The 20,887-nt window shown below is 38.2% G+C and overlaps 1 protein-coding gene and 1 non-coding gene across 3 annotated transcripts in view; one reads left to right on the plus strand and one right to left on the minus strand.

Moving 5' to 3' along the window:
* The window catches only part of LOC105071232 (ubiquitin carboxyl-terminal hydrolase 3-like), a 63,110-nt gene extending 46,483 nt beyond the window's left edge, over positions 1-16,627 (minus strand). For both annotated transcript variants that reach the window (XR_012500140.1, XM_074345400.1), the window contains exons 1-3: positions 16,536-16,627; positions 16,288-16,437; positions 15,571-15,718 (exon numbers count right to left, since the gene is read on the minus strand). The gene's annotated coding sequence lies outside the window, so the exon portion shown is untranslated. The remainder of the gene's footprint in view (positions 1-15,570; positions 15,719-16,287; positions 16,438-16,535) is intronic.
* A 2,922-nt stretch (positions 16,628-19,549) lies between these two features.
* On the plus strand, positions 19,550-19,673 carry LOC123617647 (small nucleolar RNA SNORA18). The gene has a single exon (XR_006725809.1). It is a non-coding gene; the product is annotated as a small nucleolar RNA SNORA18 (small nucleolar RNA).
* The last annotated feature ends 1,214 nt before the right edge of the window (positions 19,674-20,887 follow it).

Raw genomic sequence — 20,887 nt, forward strand, 5'->3', positions numbered from 1 at the left:
ACTGGTAGCTTTTTATTTGTACATCCTTGTGGTATTTGATTTCTATCAACAAGAATATGATGTTTTTACAGTTTGAAAACAAAGTCCCACGAACTTCATTTTTAAATGAAAAATACATTAGAACACAGCTTACTTGAAACAGCTGTTCATGATCTGAGATAATTTGGAGGGTTGAAAAACTACAAATATTATGTAGTTCTGTTCCTCCAGCAAATCTTTTTCATTTAAAAATTACTAAAAAAAAAAAAAATTGTACTCAATCCAAAAGAAGTTAAATACTATCCTGAAATAAATAATTATGTTATAATAATAGTAAGTTTAGGCCCAAGCTTTTAAATATCTAGAAGTTTTTATTTTTTTTGTGTGTGTAATTATGGGAAGATTTTTCCCCCTCCTTTAAATGAAGAAAAGAATCTAGAGCAAAATCACTGTTAACTTTGGTGTGTTTCCTACCGAGTGTTCCTTTTTCCCCCTTATGGTTGTAAATATATACAAAGTATATACAGTTTTGTGATCTAATTTTACAACCATTATAACAGACTAAATCTAGTCTTATATCAATTATAACACAAAGTTTTATTAATTTTTTAATTTCTCAATTTCAAATTTTATAAAAGGTACCCTAAAGCTAAGGGGAGGAAGGAATGGGGAGTAACTGCTTAATAGGTATGGGATTCACTTTGGGGTGATGAAAATATCTGGAAACAAGATAGAGGTGGTAGGTGTAGATGTATTAAATGCACTGAATGAAACTGTTCACCTTAAAATGGTTAATTTTATATTATGTCAATTGCATTTCAAATAAATAAATAGGCACTTAAGATAAGGATGAGGAAAAAGAATAAAAAGAAATAAAATAGTACTGACTTTCTAAAACATTGGAAGTAAGTGTGCCTTTAACCAAATCTCAAAAAAGACCTCACTTTCTGAGTTAAGAAACCCAGTTTCTTCTATCATGAATATTTACAATAAGAAAATTAAGACAATATGTGTTAGGACAGCTGATCTTGGCTATTTAAATGACAGTACTCTCTGAAAGCTTAATAATTTCCCACCAGAAACACATTTGAAGGCCAGGAAGCTATAGTGATGGTTATTATGGGGCATTCTGAAGCCATTTATTACAATGCTTTGGAGAATATTCACTCTGTATATATACACCTTATCCAGATTTGTACCCAAAAATAGAACAAAAAAATATTGGCTTTAAACTCTCAATTTTTAAATTTATCTTTTTACTTTAAAATCTCAAAAAACTAAGAATAGAACAGGGAATACCATGAATAAAAGTATACTACAAATAATCTTACAATCATTTATTTTAATCACCTTAATGGGAAATATCTTTTTTTCATGAAATCTTTAAATTTTTATTTAATTTTCTGATTACTTCAGAACAAACTAATAAGAAAAATATGAAAGCCTGAGTTTGGGAGAGAAGAGCTGAGTGTTCAGGGCGGGTTTTGATCTCACTTCCCCATGGACTTGGACCACTGCACAAAACGACCACCACTTCTATATGAGGCACAGTAATAATCATCCTCGTCCTCGGACCAGAGCCCAGAGACGGTCAGGGAGGCCGTGTTGCTAGACTTGGAGCCAGAGGAAATATCTTAGCATAAAAGGTAGTCTCAATTTGTAGGCTTGAGACAAGTTCCAAGTTTATCTGTAGAATGAACACATTTCCTATTATGGAAACTGCCTTAGAATTTTCCAGGCTCTTCTATAAAACACTACAAGAATCATAGTATAACTGAAATATTATATTGTGTGTGCATGTGTGTGTATATAATAAAACTATAGTCAATAAAGTGTTTTTAAGTTATAAATACACTATCTATTCAGCAAAACATAAAAATATTAAACTGAAGCTTTTTATTGTTTTAATCTTAAATGCTGGTACTTGAAAGAAAGAGGATAATAAGAATGGAACCTTGTAGAAGTTCTAACAGGTGTCTGAGAACTTATAAAGGCTCTTTTTATCATGCCTAATTACACTTCAAGGTGATGTCAAGGCCAGGAAGCCAGGCAGTATATTTCTCCCACGTTACATGTGGCCACGACAGGGTTCTGGATCTCATAAACAGGCTTGTCTTCTTTCGATCAGATTATAAAATGCCCTCAAAGTTACTCTCCTCCAGCCATCTCTCCCATATACTTAGATTCTTCCAACCCCCAGCTCGGTGTCTCCCTTCTCAGACCCTGGCCCTCGCAGCCTTGGTGGCTGGTACTGTCAAGCTCCCTCCTCTCCCCTCCTCCTGCTGCAGCCTCAGGAGCCTCCCCAGCCCTGCTCTCCTCCTCATCACAAACCCTGCAAGTCAGCAGCTCCCCTTGGGAGGGAGTGGGGACTCCTGATCCTCTCATGAGCTAGGGCCATTCCCCACAAAGGAGAAGCGGGGAGAGAGGTGCAGGAGCCCAGCCTCCAAAACACACTCACACTCATGTCCTTTTCCTAAAGACTCCCCCAACCTGAAGCTTTAACTCTCCTGGAAATCAGGGGGTGAGAACTGCCGGGGCACAGAGGCAGAGGGAAGGCAACCAAGTGATCTACCTTCCAGAAAACAGTAGTCTGCTCCTTCATCAAGAGATCGAGAAGGGCAGAAAACCAGGGAGCTCCATGCTTAAAGGGGCCTATTTACACATGAACATTTTTGAGTGGTGTTCACAAGACGAAGCGGCACCCTCACTGAATGTAACGTTCCCCCACATAACCACTGGTCTTCAATATCCTTAGTATTCACTACACAGAACCAAATAATACAGAATACATGTGCTATCCAAAGCCCATCAATTCTCCTGGAATTCTAAAGTTTTTCTTATAAAACACCACACACCAGTGCTTATGATACAACTTAGTCACTGTCTCTACACAAAAAACAGTTCAAGCACCCAGCACTGACAGGCAAGCCACTTATAGTGCATCCATTATTCAACAGCTGCTTCAACTGGTGGAGAGGCTCCTGAGTTTCTTAAGGATGCAGACAGGGAGGATCTGAAGACCAGAATTCCAGTCCTGTCTCCACCATTACTAGTGATACAATGGAGAAATTCACTACTATTCTAGGTCAATTTCTTCACCGTAAAATGAGGACTAGGTAATTAGCAGGTCCCCTCTAATCATAAAATTATTCAAAGAAGATAAAGCAAAAAGTAGATTAAACAATCATGTCATTCCCCCATAGATATAATTCTGCCAACTCCACTCTCCTAATTTTCTTTAAAGGCTTAGTTAGCAAAAAGATCAGTTGCTAAACAGTATAATCTTCTAAAGGCAAACACATACCTATCTCATTGCCCATCAGTAACAGCAACTCATTGCAACTGCAAGGGTGGGAAGCCTGTGGAATCGCTGTACAAAACCAGTACAGACATGCTGCTACAGCAGTGAGACTTGGAACACTGTCCCACCCACAACACAGAGGATGTTTTAAAGTGCAACACTCTTTAAGCTTAGCAACTTAGCAACTCTTAAGAAGATTAGCAACTCTTAAGAAAACATCTGTAATATGTGTTTTTTTAAAGGAAGTTCATTTTTATCTGGTTGGTATTTATCTAGTACATACAATGTGCCAACCACCACTACACATCGTTATAACTATTACTTCATTTAACTCTCTACAATCCAAGGAAGTGCGTACTATTCTTTGGCCTGTTCTATAGATAAGGAAGCTGAGGCACAGGAGTTACACACCTTGCTAATAAATTAGTAAGTGACAGAACTGGGACTCAAACTTGGTGTCTGAAGGTATAGACTGCTGCAAAACAGTAAGTCCAGAAACTTGTCATTTTTGCTTTAAAAAGAGTCCATACTATGTGCTTCTGTGTATGTATTATATACCCATATATAAAATGTTTTAAAGTCTAGGAGGGTGTATAGTAACTGCTATAAGTCATGTAAAAAGAATGGGATGGGGGATTAGAGCCACATGGACCTACTTTCAACTATACACTTTGAATTTTTTCAAAAAGCATTACTTCTATAATAAAAATAAAATTTTAATGTCTTAAATTAAAAGATACTGATATTAAAATGTTGTCCTAATGAAATAAACTTATTCTAAATTATTAAACATGTGGTAAGATCCACCAAAATCCAAGATTACAACTCAACAGGTTTGTAAAAACATGATCAATGAAAAAATGTTTGCAGCAGCTATTCAAAACACTGTCTCTCTCTCTCTCTCCATAAAAGCATCAGTAGTAAAACAGTTATTCCTCTTGAAATCGGAGGACAGGGCAGAATTAGCATTAAAATTCTATAAATATTCCAGTACATATGTAAGTAGAAACATATTCCAGGAGTAACCCAGCTTGCCCTCCAACTGACATATTTTTAAATCTTTGGGAGAAAGGCATGTAATCTTCTTTACACCATGGATGCTCTTTGAACCGAATGTTCACAAGCCTGTTCTATGCTGAAAGTTCTGAATTCTCTGCTATCTTCAGCTTGAATCTTCTGAAATCACAGGGGGAAAGAGTGGTAATGTCACATAGAGAAAGCAGGGACTCGGCCATAACGTAGTCCAGGGAAGCCAGCTACACTGAGAAATGCCAGAGGTGCCAAAGCAGCCCGAGGGCAGCCAGAACCACTGCCTGTTGCTCAGTCACTGGAACCCAAGGCTGCTCATTCTGGGAGTGGGTGCTGGGTTCCCTGGATCAGGAGAACAGGAGAGCTCTCACACAGAGCAACGGGAGGTGCCCAGGGCCCAGGAAGGGAGCCAAGGCAGAGCCTGGGAGACTAAGCATGAGCCCCACACCCACAGTGGTCAGAAGTGTCTGGCTGGGACTCACAGAGATCACACAACCCAGTGTCCAGGGCCAAGGCAGGAAGGCAGTGGTGAAATAAAGCTTATCTTGGTCAGAAAGGCAATCTTCTCCACCTTCCTCCTTCCTGCCACCTTCCTGGCAGTTTTCTCTTGCCTCGGTCCCATTCTTATTCAAGGCGAGGAATGTTGATCTCTCCTGAGTCATTAGATGAGTAAATTGTTTTCTGGTGAGGTCACAGTTCAGGATTTCTCATAGCGATTCTCTCCTGTTTAAAGGCCCTGCTACAGATTAAAGATGACCTCAAAGTCCTTGACACGCCTCCCATCAGAGGCTCATCTGTGCCTCTTCCATGCAATCTGGGCAGGTTCTGCCAGTGCCCTGATCACCTGAGTATGGCTGAAGGGACTGCGTGTCAGTTTGCAGGTCTAGGTTTTCAGGAAATGATGGCTTCCTCTTTCTACTGCTTGGAATGCTTGCTCTTGGGAAAGCCAGCCACCATGTAAGAGCCTAATCACCCTGAGACCAACATCCTATGAGAAACCAGATGACACAGAGAGACCTTGCAGAATATGATACCACAGAGGCTGGGGAGGGGAGGGGTAGGTAGGAAAGGGAGAGGGGCAGAAATGGAGACCAGGACACACAGGCACAAGACATGTGAGTTAAGAAGCCATCCTGGAAGTGGATGCTCCAGCCTCAAGTTCTCTGGCTGATACCACACCAGCCAAGTTCCTCCTGAACTCCTGACCCACCATAAGATCATAAGCAAAATAAAATGGTTGCTGTAAGTCACTAAGATGTAGGACAATTTGTTATGCAGCAAGAGATAACAGGACACCTGGAGAAGGAGGGGCATCAGTGATAGAGCTTCCAGCATTCACCTCTGCCAAACAACTCGCTGGAATGACTGATGCTGCTGTTTAGCAGAAGTGAGGATGAGAGCCTTCAAGAGGTTCTACCCCACAAGAATCAAAACTGAAGACCAGACTATCCTCTCTGCAACAGAGGTAACGGGAGTAAAGCATGCCAGCCCATCACCAAGCTGCCACCATCCTTGAAACTGGTTCTTTCTTTATCCCATCAGTATTTTAAACCCAGATTTTAATACCATATGACAACCTAATTCTTTCTTGAGCAAAACCACACTCATAATGTTGCCCTACATTGTAAAAACAAACTTCAAAAATCTCAGAGACACTATTCCCAAATTCTTGATGAAAATTCTTTAAAAAATGTCATTGGCACCTGCAGGAATTCCTTTTCTCTTCATTTAAAGCTGTCCTTCCTTCCTTCTGCCTCTCTGGTTTATGCTCTTTAAGAAGCACTCTGGGAAGCCTCACATTTATTGAAGGCTAGACTTGAAAAACTGACTGTAGGTAATTCTGAGTTGAGAACAGCCTACTCCATCTCTGTTTCCAGTTCTCTCTACTACGAGCCCTGACGTGGTCCTCAGCCAGCCTGGCTTGATCCCCATCACACTCTATCAGCAGTGTCTGATCCCAGGCCTCTGTAGCTGGCTCAGAGCCCCCATCCTGACCAGACTCCCAGGATTTCTGAGGAAGTACGTACACTTTTAAAGTTCTCAGAAAAATGGTGCATAGCTAGCCCAGGAGGAGGAAGCAGGAGACGGGCACAGTGACCAGGACTCTGCTCTATGTCATTTTGGTTGAACTACACTGAGGCCTTGATCCCTGCCCTTGCCTCTAATCCTGCCAAAAAACTCCTTCCTTCTTTAATACAAAAGTGTACCAAACTGACTTTGTTACCCTACTAGGAATGTAACTGTTACTCTGTGGACTCAAAAGGAACACATCAGAGATCATGTGGCATAATGAAGCAAGCACAGGCTCCAGAACCAACAGTCTGAGGCTCACCTGCTGGCTCTGCCAGTCTCTTACTCTCTGGCCTTAAGGAGGTGGTTCCAGAGCCTGCTTCTTCATCTGTAAACAGAGGACAGACACCACCTCTTCCTCAAATGGCTATGGTGAGGGATTCATGAGAAAAACGGTATCCAGTACACGACAAGAGGCCTAGCAAACAGAAAGCACCAGTGACTCTCAGTTCCCTTCCCTTAAAAATATACTAAAAAGAGTAAAATGGCTGTCAGGGTTAATTCTGGTGACTGTGATTCTATACAAAGCAGTTAACGTATGTCCACATATACCATGACTACTAATTCTCAGAACTTCTCCCCTGAGTTTACACTCATTAAAAGGACCTGCAGCTGACAATTCCTTTTCAGAGAAAAATTCCAAGTATCTAAGCCAAAGTCAGCAAAAATCCCTCAGAAACTCCTCTTTTATCTGACCTAAAATTAAATTATATTGAAAACATCAAATGAATGAGATAAAAGTCTGTTTTAATAAGCTTATTTCAAAATTGATAACAACTATAACTACCTTAATGTCAGAATCATTAAATTTTATATGTTTAAAGTAAAATAAATACTTCAGAAGCACATTTTGAGAGATGTGCAAGAGGGTTTAGACAATGAGATACTACTCAGATAAAACATGTAAGCAGAGAAGCAACTTAGGTGTCAAAACTATAATGAAATACACCTAACTGAGAGGTATTCAGAACAGAGATTAAATCATGGTGCACCAATCTAACCAATCAAAATATACCTTGGGTATTCCAACATCCATATAGTGGGGTTTCAGGCCAAGTCATTAAAAATTTGTTTTTTCAACTTCTAACTTTTGTTTTAGCAAAGAAGTAAACAGAAATGATTTCAAATCACACCAGATTTAAGATATGGTGATCAGCTTATTTTTACAGATAGTAGGTTTAATCTACTCTAAATAAGTCAATTCTTCTCTAAGGGGCACTGTCCTTGGCTCTTAGAGGCTAATTTGAGATTGCTTTAGCCTACTTTCCTAACCTTTTCCATGTCAGTACACACATGAAAAATGGTAACATCTGTATAGAGCATGTGCACAAATTGAAGCATCATCTCAGGGCCAGAAGTGACCTGCTTGGAGGCTCCAGGCAACCCTAAGTTGAGGGAGTCATTATCTCAACATATACATAACCCTTTCATGGCCCTTCTAACAGGAAGCTGTGTTGGTGTGGTTATCCAGCAATACAGGAGGAGGTCCCCCTTCTACCTCAATGCCCATTTGCTAGGACAAAAGACTGGGAGTCATCAACCACCTAAGATGGCCAGCAGCATTATCTAGGAATCCAAGATGCACCCCTGAGTTTATGCTACTCACTAATGTGCTCAGACCTTCCAGAGAAAATGGACACCCAAATCCTTGTTTCTATCCTGTGTTTAACTGTCTTATCCAACTGCCATTCTATAACCCCAGGAAGCAGCCAGTTAACAGCAGGACAGGAAGGAACCCAACATGAATTAAATTAAAAGAAAAAAGCACTAGAAACAGCTGGGTCTGAGTACTCAGTGGTAAAAAGCACTGATCAGTATGTAAAAGGAATAGCCAGTTGCTTAAAATGAACCTGGACCTAGACCAGAAACACTTCCAAGGCCATTTCCAGCTCTCTAATTTCAAGGTTTCCCAGACAGAAATCTAAGTACCATAAATTATTTCATGTCCACAGCCTTAAATACATTTGTAAGATCACAGTAGATGGGAAGATAGGAGCTGGCAGATGAATAGTTTGAAGTATTATTATAAAATCACTTACTCATTACTGCTCAATTAAAAAGTTAAAAAACTTTTCTTCTTCCCTGATGATACCTAATAATACAAATATATATGTAAGGCTATTAGCTGCAGCATTGTCTGAAACTGTAAAATCCTGGAAACAACCTAAATGCCCAAACATAGGAGAATGTTTGAATTAACTGACATCACAAATGGAATACTATGAAGCTGTTTAAAATAAGGAGAATTACTACAAACATGGAGTGATAAACAGAATATACCATTAAATGAAAGAAGAAAATGCCAAAAGAGTATACTTAGTTTGCTACCTTTTGTGAGAGAAAATAAGAAAATACTCATGTACCTGCTTTTTATTTTTTTCTTAATAAAAAGAAACACAGGAAGGATAGATCAAAGGAACTGGTTTGTCTACCGGGATGGGAAGCAATGAGAGGAAGGATCAGGTAGTGACACTTCTTGATACAGTACTTTATAGTTTTAACCCTTTAGAGTTTTAACTCTGGGGACCATATTCATGTTTTATACACTTAAAAAGTAAAATCAGCAAGGACAAGGTGGAAAAAATCTAAAATGGATATCAAACACAAACAAATGAAGCTAACTGTAAATCAAGTAATTAAGTGTATTAAAAGAGGGAAGGAAACTAACCCAAACAACTTCTGAACATAACATTTTATATACTGTCAGTATATAGACAAAAAGAACTATAAACAAATATTGATCTCTAGTTAAAAGGTATGGGTTAGCAGTTTGGAACTAATTTCTCTGCTTATGGAACTGAGCAAACAAGTAAGAATGTTGAGGATAATGGGAACCAGATTCTCATTGATGGGGACAGAAAGAGCAAGACTAGACCTGTAGGGTTGAACTGGAGTTCATGTATCAGTATGAACTCATGGTCACACACACCCACACACACACAGAGATACAGACATGTCTGTTTATTTATGTTTCTTAGCTCTTATTTGCTGAGAAATCTTAGTTTATAAATCTTACCCCCCACTAGAAAGAATGAGGGCTACCTGGAGAAGTGACTGATTCCAAGACTAGGGCAGGCCATGCCTGGGGCACCTTGCTGTGCCAGGAAGAAAGGGCTCCAGGAACAATGGCAGCATCTCAAACTTAAAGGGGCTCCCACTAGCCAAATCTAAAACAATTTGAGCCTCAAAATAAGTAACAGAGTATCACAGTATAAAATAAAAATCTATGAGTCCATGTTAATAAAATAAATGAATAAATAAACAAATGGGAGAGAAAGGAAAGCTCTTCCCTAAATACACGGAGAAATGAGTTAGAAAACCTACATCTTGGAATCATCCTAGTAACAACTGATTCAGTCAAGAACCATCAATGGATGCTAAATTACTGGGTGCAAGTCTGATGAGGAACAAGACATTCCTAAAATCTCAAAGCATCTTGTGTAAGTTACTTCTTAATAATACAGGGGAAAAGAGCAATTTCACAGTGGAATAACATTACAAATACTACCTTAATAAAATAATAGAAGTTAACATAACCAGAATGAGACAAACAACCTCACATGCCTCTTGACACGATGCCCTGAGAAGACACATTACTTCTGTAGTACGCCCACCCAAACAACCCATAACCTGAATCTAATCATAAAGCAGCATCAGGAAAACTCGAATTGAAGTACGTTCTATGAAATAATTGGCCTGTATTCTTCAAAAATACCAAGATGTGAAAGACAAAGAAAGGATAAAGAACTGTTCCAGATTAAAGGAGACTAAAGATTGATCTCAACTAAATGAAAAGCATGATCCTGGATTAGATCTGTGGGAGGTGGGTGGGAGGACAAAAAAGGGGAAATAGCTATAAAGGACACTATATAAAGGACATTACTGAAACAATTGGAGAACTCTGAATATGGAATGCATATTAGGTAATACTATTGTACTAGTTATTAAATGTTATTAAATGTCCTTGTTTTGACCAATATCCTGTACTTACTGAAAAGAAAGTCTTTGTTTTTGGTGGGGGGGTGGGGTACCTAAACTATTAATGGATGAAGCTGCATTAGGTCTGCAAATTACTGGGCAGTGGGGAGGGGGGCAGGGGCTGGGGGTGGGAAGAGGGTGGATAAAAAGAAGATGCACACATAACACAAGTGTGGGAAAATATTGACAACTGGATGGGAGTTCTCTGTACTATTCTTAATGTTTCTTTAAGTATGAAATTGTCTCAAAATAAAAAGGTTTTTTGAGATTAAAGAAATTTTATTCTTTACTTCCAATTAAGAACATGTTTTTTTTTTCATTATAAAACACAAGGGAAAAGGTTAAATTACTATCTTGCAGAGCCAAAGAGTACCACAAACCTGACATTAATTTCCCCTTACTGATGGATGATGAACTAATCCAGTAAAAATAGTACAACATATTAACTGCAGTGGTCCAAGTGGCTTTACAACTATGTTTCTGTTACATACCCAGCGTCTGGCTTGTAATCTGGCTTCCCAAGCAGAGTCAAACCCTTGGGCTTATCTGCTCTCTCAGCTGACTCTGGTAATAGCAACAATACTTTGCTCTGTTCATTGGGGAAGGTAAATCTGAGTGAAATTTTACTCAAACACAGTACTGCAAAATTTCAGTTTGAGTTACCTCTCTCTCTGGAGGGTAACTAATCAGACCCATTTCTTAGCATTTTGCCCTAAAAACCAGATTAAAATATTTCATTTAAAAATAGACACCAAGTTAAATATGGCAGACCAACATCTTGCTTCATTCTCTTCTCCATCCTAACTTCCCACTAAACCGGACAATAAAGAAATTAAGTTGATATTAACTCCCAAAGATAAAGAAAACATGTGAGGCCAGAAAAGCAGATAAAAGATTTCAACACACTTCTGAGAGTCAGGAAGAAGTTAGAGGAGCAGTAACAACCTAAGTAGTGTGAAGGAAGCTACAACCTAAGTGCTGGCAGAGGGAAGTGCAGGTGGGAGGGGGCTCTGGGCTCAGGGACACTGAGCACAGCAGACAGCAAAGGTACAGATGGGACTGAACACAAGGGGTCCAAAGGCTGTGATGAACGACTGATTCACAGAACTTCCTACATCCTGATGTCAGAACATCAGTGGCCAAGTGTACAGCCCCCAGAAGGAAGACTGAAAAACTAAATGCTGCAAAAAAACAAAAACAAAACCCCACAAAGATGTCTTCCTCCAATGAAGAAGGCAGCCTGCTCCCTAACCTCACAGTGAAGCCCACTGCAGACAAGCCTCACCCTTACAGACAAACTTACAGAGCTGTTCAGACAAAGATAAAACAAGACCCTTGAAGAAAACATCTCGTCTGAGAGAATCATTTTGAAAAGAAATAGAGGAACCCAGAGGAAACAGAAACAATGCAAGGAGTACAGAAAAGCTTCAAAACAAACTCTAAAACCCAGAAGTAATAAGAAAAGATACAGCAAAACAACAGAAACAGAATGGATGGAAAAGCAATGGTCAGAAAAATGAGAAAAAGCCCTTAAATAAAGAATATTATTATCAAAATTCAATAGAAAGAGTGGGAGGGGAAAAAAAAGGAAATAGCTCAGGAACTCGAACCAAAAGGCAAATAAATAAAATGATAAGAAAATTACAGGTTCCACCCAGGACGCTCAACATTCAATTAACAGGAGATGTACAAAGAGAAAGGCAGCAACGAAGAGATTAAGTATGGGAGGATGAGTGTAGTCTCCAATGTACAAACTGAAAAGTCCCCTAAGCATCCATGACAACAAGAGAAAAACTAACCACGTGAAGACACATCGTTCTGAAATTCCAGAACACCGAGGCTAGAGGGTATATCCTAAAAGTTTCCAGGAAAAAAGCAGAAAGACCTATATGAAGGAACAGTAATCAGGAGGGCATCAGGTTTCTCAACAGAAGCACTGGAAGCCTAAAAACAAAGGAACACTGCTTTCAAAACTCTAAAAGGAAAATATTTTCAAATTAATAGTCTATAGTCAGTCAAGCAATGAAGTAATAAAAGTAAAATCAAAATGTCAGACTTGCATGGGGTCAAAAATTTGCCTCCCCCGAGAAGGGAGCTAAATGATGTATGCCAGCAAAATGGTCTAATAAACCAAGAAAAATACAGACCTGGGATCCAGGAAATAGGAGATCCAACACAAGAGAAAAGCAAGGGAATCACAGGATAAAAACTGTCCAGCCAGCCCAGAGAAGACTCAGCTCAGATGGGAGCCAGAGTGCTCCGGGAAGATCTTCAGAAAAAAAAAAAAAAAAAAAAAAAAACTAAGAGATTATGTGTTTAAAGTGCTTGGAAAATAATACTCATAGACATTTGACAGATTTATAGGTTATACTTGGGAGAAAATGTATGGAAGGCAAAATGCAATTTTTTTTTAAAAGGCAGTTATTAACTCAAGGAAAAAATAAAATACCAGACAAAAAAAAGCAATCACCATATTAATCAAAAATTATAATCTAATTATACTGAGAAATGGAGAGGGGGCAGGGGGAGGGTAACACAAACACTCATGTCCTCATTTACCAAACAAGATGTCAAGAGATGATACCTAAAATGGATAAATTAAGAAATAACAGTATATTACTTAGATGGATGTAGGTAAATATGTTGAGAAAACTAAATCGAGCTGAAAGTGGTTGTCTGTGGATAGGAGGACTGGGGGTGGCAGAGGAGATTGCTGTTCTATTTTAAACCTTTTGATACTATGACTTAACTTTCAAAAACATGAATTATTCTTTAAAAAGTAAATTGATGTAACAGTCATATCAATTCATGAAGTTGCCCAAACCATTTTTTCATCTTAAAAAAAAAAATGCCTAAACTCTATTATATGAAATAAAATTACAATAACAGTTTATCATTTTGGGCCAGGCACTTACTGAATTCCCTGAACACTGCAAGGCTAATTTGCAGAGCTAATGATATGTTTCCTCTGCTAAAGAATGTAATTTCAAACCTGGTCAAAATTTGTCATCTGTATATTAACAGATCCAGATGCCTACAGAGCCAGAAAATAGAGGGCATCTGGTCCTGCTGACTTCCTACACAGAGTCAATTTCTGACCCGTAAGTCTGATCCCCTCACTGGCTCAAGCACTCTATTCTATTTTGAAATGGATTTCTGAGATCAGTTTTCAATATCAAATGGAAATAAAATATAGAAAGAAGGTATGTGAAATTACATAGTCTCAAAAACTGTAAAGCACTAGACACATTTGTAATCATTCAATCACAAACTCAGACCGGTTCAGACCCACTTTGGTGAAAACCACCTAATGAAGCTAGTATGCTTTATCTGTCCTGCAGTCTTCGGCTAAATGCTGGAACTGTGCCCGGACTCCAAATGAGAGGAAACAGTAGTGGGGACAAGGATTAAAACTACTGAAGTCAAAGCAGACGACTAAATCAGAGTCAAAATGGGCCACTTTTGCCTTTAAATGACCAGATACAAATTAACTACAGAAAAATTTCCAAGAGTTGATACTGTTTCTAAAAGAACTCTCCCTAGGAAGCTGATGATACAGAGAATGAACACAAAAGCCATGAATCACTTCTGAAAAATTCCAGCATCTAATATTCCCATCTATTTAACATAGCAAGATCTGATGCAGTTCCACAGTTTTGCCAACAACCTGAGTAAGCGAATCCATGGTTAAACAGGATTTTCAAAAGAAATGAATGTAAACACCATACAACTATTATTTCAAAACAACAGCAAGTGTATGCAATATAAGAAAAGACGTATATATATATTTTAGAGGAAGCACCACCTTCCATAAATAAATAAAACAATTAAGAGGCTTAGGGAGCTCTTATTATCAAAGACTTCAGTTAGAGTGCAGGTCTAGTATCTACAGTGCACAGTTCTCTTCCCAGTTTTTTATGGTTATATAATAAAGGTTGCACTAAAGCACAAAGTAGTGGTGGAGGAGGCAGGGAATTACCACAGTTGTACTTACTGGTGTGCTAGGAAGCTATTCTTTTAAAATCAATGGGTCTTTTTATGAAGATATGGAAAGAAAAAACATAAACTGGGCACATGCTTATATTCTGCATAAAGGGCTAGAAACCCAATATAACAGAATATAGGCACATAAACTCCAATAACTGTTTTAATTATTTAACAAAAACCAAGAGTTGGAAAAATTTTTTTACAACCAATAAGTACAATGTTTAAATCTAATCCACACTTCCCCCAAAATACCTATTAATTACTCAAATAAAAAATACACTAAAGCCTGAAAAAAATTCTTAAATGAGGCGCTTAAAAAACTATACACAAACAAAACATTTGAAATAACTGAAATGAAATTGGTGCAGTTAAATTAGATTGGAATTAAATTCTTACAGCATGAATTTGAGCTCTGGCAGCTGCTTCACAAACCTAAGGTGAAGACTGAGTCTTTAGTTGTACAGAACAATTTCTCCAATCAACATTTCCATACATATTTAACAATTTCCCCAATCCACATTTGCATCCATTTCACAATTAACATTCAAAGTAATTCAGATGGGAAGTAGAGTTAATCTCAATTTTACTGGGTAACACTAAAATAAAAGAAAAAATCAATCAACAATTTAAGTGTCAGCCCCAGATTATCTAAGTTAAGTTGTTTTTTAAAAATATTATATGAGAATATTTCTCCAATGTATTATCTATCAATTATCCCAGGGAACCAATCTGTGGCAAAAAAAAAAAAAAAAAAAAAAAAAATTGCTCCCTAGAAATTTCAGCATGGTCTTCACAAACTTTGACCAAAATCTTACCATCCCAACATTGTGCAACAAATGTTGAAAACAAAGGAATGAACAATAATCTATTCTTTAAAAAAAAATATCTGAGCATGTTTAGAAGGACAAAGATTTAAAGAAGCTAAAACAAGTGTACTATCATAGTTACATTAAACCTGAAGGGACATGACAGCTAATCACCAGCCTGCTCATCCTGGTGATGACATAATATAACAGTCCATAAAGGTCTTCAAGGCGGGTCAAGGATAAGTAGGCAAGCAGATTTCATGACTCAGGGGATGCTACTGGTATTCAGTGGGCAGACTCCAGGGATGCTACTAAACATCTCACAATGCACAAAAGAATCCACTCCCTCCATCCAAAAAAGAATTATCTGGGCCAAAATATCAAACATGGTGAAGGTGACAAACCCTGGGCTAACATTACCTGGACCTCTGATGCTGTTACACAAGTTGAGGGTGAAGTCATCCAGGATCCTGGAGAGGGACACAAAATCTGCTACATTGCATGCGTGGGGATCATCGGGATCTGCTGCAGTCATCTTTTAATCTAGCTTCATCAGCATTTTTAATACCTTGGAAAAATGGTTGCATACAAATTAAAAAACAAGTCTCAGAAAAAAATCAATGGAATAAAGCCAATATTTCAAGGGCTACCCCTATGTATTCAATACTAACTAGAACATAGATATGATGTTCCTCAATAGTCAGATGACTACATATCTCTAGTTATAAAAGAGACACAAAAAAATAATATTAACCAAAGACTATTTTGTTTACATTCTCCTAAATGCTTCTAGCACCAATTCCCCACCAAAAGTGTCTCTTCAGTGTTTTTTCTGTAAATTAAAAATAACGGGTATCAAAAATAATCACAGCACTATGGAAAGTCAAACAGAAATTTTCCTGAATCCTATTTGTCCTCTTGACCCATTACTCTCTTCCAAGAAGCCAGAGTTTCAGATCATTACAAGGAGAAAAGAAGAAAATGAATTAACGTCCTGACACAGCATTTTGATAAATTATATAATAGTGAAAATGTTTTTGCTTGTTTGTCCATACTTCAGAAAATGTTATTAACTTCAAAACTATCCTCAGCACACTTGTACGCGCTGGGGACACAGCCAGTCTCTTCAGTGCATACCAACAGCAAACAGCTCCACACCTTCATCCTTGAGTTGCTCTGACGGGGCCTCAACATCATCAGTGATAAGAACACCAATTTATCAATCTTGAGGCCTCATGCCAGCTTGGGTCTTGACGCTCTGCTGGCAAATGAAGTTCAAAGCCATACCTAGTGGGAGTTTTAAAAGAGAAGCCATCACATAGTTATTCAGCCACAAGCTTTGACCACAAGCAAGAGCTCCAAGCATGCCAGACACTTTTACTCACCTGTGAGGGTCCTGCCTCCTTTGTGAGGTAAGTTCGCCACAGCCTGCAACAAGCTCTTCTTGTCTCTATGAGCATTTAAGTGCCCCTATAATAGTAAGGTGAATTCAAAATATCTAAGGGATATACACAGGAATCATTACAAACAAAACAGTTCAAAATATGTATTTATAAAATGGTTAAGTCAGAAAACATAAGCCATCATAACCAATGAAAATTATCATAACAGAGCGCTGCCCAAGTGGAAGTATAAAGGGTATTCCCAATTCAGAAGATTAGTTTAGCATGAGGACATTAATATGTAGAATCATTTTAGCAGGAATTAGATAGGTAAAATCATGTGCTATTTAGGCATCCTATCTAACCATTATAATGTAACTCATTACAGAATCAGTTTCAGACATTTACAAAGGAAGCAGATGTATTAAAATCTCCCTTTAAAACATTACATGCTTTCCCCCAAAAATTATCATTTTATAACTTTCATGCCTGATCCTTGCCTAAGGTTCCCCTCTCCTGTCTTGCAAACTGGGAGAACTGTGATGTCATATGTGGTCTGGGGCTGAAGCCGCTTTAACACTGGGGAGGTGACTGTGGGTGGCACTTTGACCACTAGGTGTCTCCTGCCCCCACAGGGTGACACACAATCCGGTAGCTGATGACTTTCCCAGGTGCTGGTTTCCAGGTGACTCTTGTGTTTTGTTTCTTCATCCAGTTTCAAGGTTTTCTAATCTTCCACCACTGTGAGATAAAAGGAAGATGACAGTGTTACACCATGTGAAAGAAAATGTTTATGCCCGCCTCCCTCATTTATGTGAAAAGACACTATCTAGTTTCTTAAGTGTATACACTATTCTGTTACTTAGCATTGTGATCTCTCATAAATTCAGGATGGTGTGTAAGCCTAATCTCAGTGAGACCACAGAAAGATGTTTTCTCTTTATCTGGCTGATAAGTAAAAAATGGAAGTAAACATTGCAAGGATTTCCTATTTGCATTCCAAGAAACTTTAGTAAAGAAAATATCCATTTCTGGAGATAAGCTTTTAGAATTTTTATTCTATTTCCATTTGTAAAGAGTTCCCATAGCAAACACATTGTGGGGAATACTAAAAATTGTGAATACAGGGTCAGAAATATTACTTGAGTCTTTTCAGAAAAAGGTACAATGAATAAATGACTAGTCAGAGTGTCTATAGTTAACTCTATTCTTTGTGATTGCCATGAACATGTTAACACTATTGACACAAAGGAACAGGAAACTCTGACACAGAAAAATATCTCAAGGGCCCTGGAGATAAACTGCGATATGCTGAGTGGGTGTAGGAAGCACTATAAGTAAAAAGTGTTTGATTAATATATAAAGTATTTATTAAGTTACCTTTTAATAACAATCAAAAATGGGTGACCAAATCCACAAATAGCTAATCCATCCCTTTTTTCATACATAATTAGAGCCTATAAGCAGGAGCATTTCATTCAGTTCAGTCATCTCAGCATTCAGAGGTCATAAGCATCTGCCATATGGAGAGACTAAGCTGAAGAAAACACTGGGAAGAACTTGCCTTGATTCTAAAAAAAATTTTCATGCTCAAACAGGCAAGGACCACTCAAAACAACTAAAAAAATCCCCCAAAAATTTTAAAATATATATACACACATATATATGACCATTTTTCAGACACTGGACATCAGGCAGCACAGGACTGGGACCCCTGAGTGATGAAACAAATGAGAATGAGCCTGACCACTACCCTGACTCACTGCTTAAAGGGCGTTCCCAGCCCCAGTACAGGAAGGGGGAACCCAGATGGAGCCTGGTGGTCTCCCGTAATTGAGGAGGTGGTTTTTTGAGTCTGCAGTCCAAGGCAATTAGAACTCACAGAGTAAAGTCCTGCAGAGGAGATGGAGTTACAGAGGAAACGTTTCCTTGAGTCTTGAACCCAGTACCAATCAGGGCACAGGAATGAAGACACTACCAAAAACTAAAGAAAGAACCACCTAAAAGGAGTAGAAGGAACAATTCCTGGAGTTCACACAGGGCCAGAAACATTCCCCCTCGCCAGAGTACAAAACCTCAAAGTCCCCAGAACGTTATATAAAGCACTAAGTAGGTTATTGCCCCAGGAAGGGAGCAAAATGAGCCCTGAACTAAAGGTTTCTCTGGTCTAGTGCAGAGTTTAAAAGAAAGCTTCAAGAATATCAAACTTTCTCCAAATAAGTTAACTGCATCCCAGAACAAAGCTTAAGGATACTGTGAAGAACATAAAAATAGCTGGCACCCAATAAAGTAAAGCTCATATTGTTTGACTTCTAATAAAAATTACCAGGAATGCACAGAAAGAAAAAAATAGGATCCATATTGTGGACTGAATGATTGTGTCTCCCCACTATTCCTATGTTAAAGCCTTAATCACCAATGTGATAGTATCTAGACCTTTGGGGAAGTTATTAGTATTAAATGAGACACTAAAGGTAAGGCCCTGATCTGATGGAACTGGAATCCTCATAAGAGGCAGGGAAGACATTAGAGAACTTGTGTGCTCTCTATATCTCTCTGTCTCTCTGTCTCTCCCCACATACACAGAATGAGGAAAGGCCATGTGAAACCAAATTCTAGCATCCAGAACTTTGAGAAAATAAATTTCTTGTTTAACTCACCCAGTCAACATTATTTTATTAGGGCCATTAGAGGTAAGATACCCATAATAAGAAGAAAAATGAATCAATAGAAACAGAACTAAAAACAAATGTATGGTTACCAGTCGGGGTGTGGAGAGTGGGAAGGGATAAATTGGGAGCTCGAGATATGCAGATAGTACTATACATAAAAGAGATAAAAAAAAGAAGTTTGTACTGTACAGCAGAAGGAACTGTATTCAATGTCTTGCAGTGACCTATAATGAAAGAGAACATGAAAATGAATCTATGTGTGTATACTGATGACTGACCTATTCCACTGCACACCAGACATTAGTGCAATACTGTAAACTGACTATACTTCAATTTTTTTTTAAAAAGGACACCTGATGGGGCTTTTTGTGTAGACCTACACTGTTGGAAATGACTCATAGGGTAACTGTGATTTCCTTTCCTCACAGAACTATGTGTTAGGTCTGTGGGAAAGAACTACAAGACAGAGCTGGTAAATAAACTATGAGAAACCTAACAAGCTTTTTTATCTTAGGTGCTGGCATATCCCAACAATCAGTACTGCTCCAGGGTGTGATAAGCTTAGGAGTAAATATGATTTGAACCTAATCCGTGTTCAGAGAGTGTCTAAAATTCAGAACCAGGCAGATGTATCTTCCCAGACCCCAAGTATGTAATAGTCCTAAAGTAAATTGCTTGAGGAAATTGGATCCCAAAGATTACAAGGGAGGAGTTTTTGAAGTGTGTCTATGTTCCACTGGAGATCAAAGAAGCCCACTTTTTAAAAGAATTATGAACTGACTGACATGACAACTGCTGACTGAGCAAAAAATCTTTCTTAAAGGGCTTTCTTGAAGATTAAAACTCAAACATTGGAGGAGCGAAGGTGATAGGGTGATGGGCAGTGGAAGGAATCAGAACATGTGAAATTCTTAAAAAATGTATTGACAAATAATTTTGCCTATGTTACACAATACTTTACACTTAAAGAAAAGAAACTGAACTAGAAATAGCATGTGTGACTTTACACTAAAAAAATTATTCAAAAGGGACACTAAATAGCTATTATAACCATATTCCATATGTTAATGATAGTAGAAAAATATTAACCATACTAAGTAAACACATAGAACATATAAGAAAGGTTCAAACCAAATCTCTGGAGGTGAAAAATACAATATCTAAGATGAAAAATGCACAGGATGGTATTAACAGCAGTTTAGAAACTGCAGGAAAAAATACTAATGAACTTGATGGCATGATAATAGAAACTATCCAAAAGGAAACACAAGGAAAGAAAGAAAACTAAATAACAGCACAACAGTGAGTTGTGTGGTAACTCCAAGCAGACTAATACATGTAGAACTGGAGCACCTGGAGAAAGTAGGGGTAATAAATAAAATATTTCAAGGAATAATGGCCTCAGTACCATACTGCCCAAGACAATATACAGATTCAATAAAGTCCCCATCAAATTACCAACGACATTCTTCACAGAGCTGGAACAAGAAATGTTAAACTTTGTATGGAAACACAAAAGACCCCAAATGGTCAAAACAATCTTGAAAAAGAAGAACAGAAGTGGGGGAATCATGCTCCCTGACTTCAGACAACAGTACAAATCTACAGCAATCAACAGTATGGTACTGGCACAAAAACAGACACGTAGATCAATGAAACAGGACAGAAAGTCCAGAAATATAC

The sequence above is a fragment of the Camelus bactrianus genome, chromosome 17, assembly GCF_048773025.1.
Source record: "Camelus bactrianus isolate YW-2024 breed Bactrian camel chromosome 17, ASM4877302v1, whole genome shotgun sequence".
NCBI lineage: Eukaryota > Metazoa > Chordata > Mammalia > Artiodactyla > Camelidae > Camelus > Camelus bactrianus.